The following is a 5,933-nucleotide window of genomic DNA, read 5'->3' on the forward strand; positions in this document are numbered from 1 at the left end:
CCCTCCTTTTAATGAATCTGATTTAACAAAGTATTTTCAGTTGTTTGAGAGGGTAGCTACAGGTTTTAATTGGCCCAAAAAGTATTGGCCAGTACTCATTCAAACTGTTCTCACCGGTAAAGCTCAAGTAACTTATGCATCTTTGCCTCAGGATCAATCTGATAATTATTATGTAGTTAAGAGTTTGATTCATAAGGCCTATGAGCTTGTTCCTGAAGCCTATAGAGTAAAATTTAGGACAACTTGTAAGCAAGATAAGCAATCCCATGTTGAGTATGCAAAAATCAAAGAAGATCTGTTAGAGCAGTGGTTAAATTCTAAGAATGTGGATTCCGATTTTGATAAATTTAAGCAGATGATTTTCCTGGAGGATTTCAAAAGGTGTATTAATAAAGATGTAAGCCTATATCTTGATGAGACAAGAATAGATAATTTGTCTGATGCTGCAGTTTTAGCTGATGAATATGTTCTCACTCACAAGAGATATTCTAGAGAAAAAAGGAAAGCTGAGAGTAAGTACGTTGCCTCTACTCAGAGTACAGGTAACAGGAAAGAGAATAAAGATGATGTTTCTCAGGAAGTAAATACCAGCTTCACCTCTAGGTTTCAGAAAAGTAAATGTACTTATTTAAGTTAGCTTGGTCATACTACGGAGAAATGTTTCAGGAGACAGCGTGATGCGAACAAAAATGAGTCTTTAAATATTCAGTCAATTGGTCTAGTGTCCACCCTTGAGAGTTCCCAGAATTCTTTAACTGAGTTAACTGAACCTGCTTTGAGGGGTAAATTAAATTCTCATGATGAAGCTCCTCTTTTGAGCAGTAACGTGGGTGACACTCTCAAGAGTTCATGTGCTAATTTCCTGTCTGATGGTTTTGTCAGTCCTTTGGACAGTAATGACAGGAAATCAGTTAAAATATATCGTGATACAGGTGCTTGCCAATCCCTTATGCTGACCAGTGTTCTAGGCTCTAATGTTAATTCCTCTGATGAAACTGTAATCTTACAAGGTGTAGGGAATAATTACTTCTCTGTCCCTCTGTGCAGAGTGAATTTAGAGTCTGGTTTTGTTAATGGTTCCGTTATGGTTGGGTTGGATGAGACACTCCCAATGTCAGGTGTAACTTTCTTACTTGGAAATGATATTGGTGGAAGTCAAGTGTGTCCAGCTCCTCAGTTGTCTAGTGAGCCAGTGGCTGCGGCCCAGGATTTTGATGTCCCTGATGTGTTCTCTGCATGTGCTGTCACTAGTCTAAAGTTACTGGTGACTTAGAGGATAATGATGATGATGATGTTATCCTAGCTGACACTTTTCTTGCTAATTTGGACCACTCACCAGATGAGGCAGTAACCCGTAGTGTTGATAATTTGTCTCGTCAAGAGTTGGTTGAGTTGCAGGTTGCTAACCCTGAGTTGAAAGGTCTAGCTAACTCTGCTTGCAGTGAGGAAGAGTCAGCTGGTGCTTCTACTTGTTTTTATATAAAGTCAGGAGTACTTATGAGAAAGTGGAGACCCCCAACAGCATCAGCTGACTGTGAATGGGAGGTTGTACATCAAGTTGTCATCCCTCGTATCATTAGAGTGGCTCATGATTCCAGTTTGGCAGGACACCTTGGAGTGAGGAATACTGTGGCACGCATTTTGAAACACTTCTACTGGCCAGGTATCTTCAGAGATGTTTCCTGGTATTGTAAGTCTTGTCACACCTGTCAAGTTGTGGGGAAGTGTAATCAGACCGAAAACGTTGCACCTCTAGTTCCCATTCCTTCTTTTGAGGCGCCATTCACCCGTGTGTTGGTGGATATTGTGGGCCCTCTTCCTAAGACTTCTTCAGGATTTTCTTATGTGTCGACCCTGATTGATATGGCTACTCGTTATCCTGAAGCCATTCCACTTAGAAGTATCTCAGCAATGAACGTAGTTAAAGAAATGCTAGGGTTCTTCAGAAAGTTTGGTCTGCCCAAGGAGGTACAGTCAGACCGGGGAAGTAATTTCATGTCAAATGTTTTCAAGCAGTCTCTGAAAGAGTTGGCCATCACCCAGATCACGTCTTCAGCTTACCATCCCCAGACCCAAGGAGCGTTGGAGAGATATCATCAAACACTCAAATCGATGCTCAAGAAATACTGTTTGGAACATCAGAAAGACTGGGATAAATTTCATCCATTCGTTGTATTTGCCGCAAGAGAATCTCCAAATGAATCACTGGGCTTCTCACCCTTTGAACTACTGTTTGGCCATGAAGTAAGAGGACCCCTTAAGCTACTCAAGGAATGCTGGCTGTCGGAGGAAGATGACGTCAACCTGCTGGAGTATGTGATGAAGTTCAAAGAACGGCTGTCCACTGCTTTACAACTGGCTCGAGAGAATTTAGGAACTGCTCAGGAGAAGATGAAGACTTGGTATGATAAGAAGTCCAGGTTACGCCACTTTCAGCCAGGTGATCAGGTTTTGATTCTGCTACCGGTGCATGGGCAACCTCTTCAAGCCAAGTTTAGTGGTCTTTATTTCGTGGAGAAGAAACTCAGTGATGTCAACTATGTCATCGCCACACCAGATCGTAAAAAGAACAAGCAACTTTGTCACATCAACATGCTAAAGTTATATCACAGGCGGGACGAAAATGACCCAGTCTGCACTGTAGCTGTTCCAGCCGAGTCTGCAAGTGAAGTTCTTCCATGCAGCATGAGTCTGAGTGATAGTTTGGGAAAGAATCCTGATATCATGAATGATCTCCAGAGTAAGCTTTCTTCTCTACCTCCCGAGGAAAGGCAGGAGTTTTCGGCATTACTGCAGGAGTACCCGCAAGTGTTCCGTGCCAATCCAGGAAGAACCACTGTGTTGATGCATGATGTCGATGTTGGAGACGCAAAGCCAATTAAATTGCCTCCTTACCGTGTGAACCCAGTGAAAGTTCCTCTCATCGAGGAGGAGCTTGGCTACCTGTTGGACCACAAGATGATTGAGCCCTGTCAGAGCGAATGGAGTTCTCCTGTCACTCTAGTCCCTAAGCCAGGTGGGTCACAGCGGCTTTGCATTGACTACAGACGTGTTAATCAGATAACCAAAACAGACACTTACCCTCTCCCTCGCGTGGAAGATTGCATAGACAAGATCGGAAAGGCTAGGTACATAAGTAAGTTTGATTTGTTAAAGGGATACTGGCAAGTACCTATGACTGAACGTGCTAGGGAGAGCTCATGTTTTGTAACACTAGGAACGACTTTTGCTTGTTCTGTAATGCCATATGGCTTGAAGAATGCACCAGCCACTTTTCAGAAGCTCATGAATGTTGTAACAGAGGGTTTGGCAGGGTGTGTTGTTTATATTGATGATGTATTAATCTTCAGTGACAACTGGAAAGATCACCTATGCCATGTCAGTAAATTTCTTGAGCGTTTGGTTCAGGCTAATCTTGTAGCTAATTTATGAAAGTGTGAGTTTGGTCAAGCTAAAGTTCAGTACCTTGGGTACGTAATTGGTGATGGACACGTTGTACCACCAGAAGCTAAGGTTCAGGTTATAAGTGATCTTCCCAGACCTAAAAGTAGAAAAGAGCTACAAAGATTTTTGGGAATGGTAGGTTATTACAAGAGATTTGTTCATAACTTTTCAATTCTTGTATCACCACCTACAGACCTACTGAAAAAGGGAGTTAAATTTGTCTGGACCGATGACTGTGAATCCTTTTTCAGCAAACTTAAAGCTATCCTATTAAGTCAGCCAGTGCTCGCTACTCCAAATTTTGCTAAGCCTTTTAAGATGGCTGTTGACGCAAGTGATACAGGAGCTGGGGCTGTTTTGCTGCAAGAGGATGATCAGGGTATTGAACACCCTGTATCTTATTACAGTAAGAAGTTCACTCCACCTCAAAAGAACTACTCAACTATTGAGAAAGAGCTTTTGGCCTTGATTTTGGGTTTACAGCATTTTTCATTTTATTTGTGTTCTGGTTTTGACCCCATAGTCATTTATACCGATCATAACCCACTGAAATTCCTTAGTAAGTTTAAAGATAATAATCAGAGATTGACAAGATGGAGTCTACTTCTTCAGGAGTATTCATTAGACATACAACATATCAAGGGGAAAGAAAATGTTATTGCAGATTGCTTATCTATACTTTAGACAGATTGTTTTAGAGTAATAAGAAATTTCCCTTGTAAATTTCTTTTTCTTTGTGGGTAGGTGTTACATAGCCTATGATTTCATCATCCTTTATATAATTCTAAAGTACAGTATGCTGCATGTTTGATCACGATTCGCCTCGTGGCTTCCATAGTGCGTGTTCTACCTCACTCCCCCCCTCCTCCCTTATAGTAGAGTAAGTCGTTCTTTCTGTTGTTCAGAGCAGGAGTGTCAACTCTTTGTCCCCTATGGCTTCATTTGCGTGTCCTTCTTACAAGTTGTATCAAGCTCTGCTGGCCACTATATAATGAGCTCAGTCTCTGGATTAATTACCACTTAGATCTACTCCTCATTTTGTTCACATCTCTGTCCTCCCCTGTACAGTTGTTATTTTTGTGAGTGCTCAGGAAGTCTCCAACCATCTAGCTGCTGTGTAATTTGAGCATAAGTGTTATTCCATTTGTTCTTGTACTGTATACCATAAGGTGTTAATTCGTGTGCCTGGTGGTGTTTTTGTGGTTCATATGGGGTTCACGTTATCAGCCATTATTGATAATATTTTGTATCTGTAATAATATATCTTGCATTAACTGAGCATTATCCGGTTTTCTCATTTTATCAGGGCTGACTTAGATAAATTTACTCTTGCTAATTTCGTGTTAATAGCGGCTATTGCAGTTAACCATATATTTAACCTGTTTTTGCCATTACATTATCCTTATGAGTCCTGAATGTTTAGTTGTTAGTTTGAGCATTAAACTTTAACTTGTAATTTTACCTAACTCTTTTGTTTTGAACCTGGAACTTTGCTGGACAGTTTTCTCTGTTCCGTAACATAAATTTGGCGACCTCTTATCAGGATATTCAGGATATTATCATAAGGATATTGTTTGATATTTTGTGACTGTGATTTATTCATGATGTCTACTATTACTACTCTTGATGAAGCCAAAGATATTTTGTCAAATGTGCAAACAGTGTGTGATGTAGAAAACAGAACAAAGAATGAACTTAAGCTTGTTGCTCAACAATTGGAAATTGCTGTTCGCTCTCATCATTCTAAAGATCAAATTGTTGACATAATTAATAAAAGCTTGTTTAATGTAACTCCTCCAGATGAGCAAATGCAGATTGAATTAGCTAAGTTACAGCTAGCCCTGCAGCAGGCTCGTATTCAGGAGGTACAGATGCAGGCTCAGGTACAAATTGAACTTGCTAGGATTCAGGCAGACCATGAGTATCGCTTGAAACAAGGTGGAACTGGATCATCTAGCTCTGATGATTTTGATGTGGCTAAAAATGTTAAACTTGTCCCTCCTTTTAATGAATCTGATTTAACAAAGTATTTTCAGTTGTTTGAGAGGGTAGCTACAGGTTTTAATTGGCCCAAAAAGTATTGGCCAGTACTCATTCAAACTGTTCTCACCGGTAAAGCTCAAGTAACTTATGCATCTTTGCCTCAGGATCAATCTGATAATTATTATGTAGTTAAGAGTTTGATTCATAAGGCCTATGAGCTTGTTCCTGAAGCCTATAGAGTAAAATTTAGGACAACTTGTAAGCAAGATAAGCAATCCCATGTTGAGTATGCAAAAATCAAAGAAGATCTGTTAGAGCAGTGGTTAAATTCTAAGAATGTGGATTCCGATTTTGATAAATTTAAGCAGATGATTTTCCTGGAGGATTTCAAAAGGTGTATTAATAAAGATGTAAGCCTATATCTTGATGAGACAAGAATAGATAATTTGTCTGATGCTGCAGTTTTAGCTGATGAATATGTTCTCACTCACAAGAGATATTCTAGA

The sequence above is a fragment of the Coenobita brevimanus genome, chromosome 64 (genome assembly GCF_032717465.1).
Source record: "Coenobita brevimanus isolate Jiangsu-jjx chromosome 64, ASM3271746v2, whole genome shotgun sequence".
NCBI classification, from domain to species: Eukaryota; Metazoa; Arthropoda; class Malacostraca; order Decapoda; family Coenobitidae; genus Coenobita; species Coenobita brevimanus.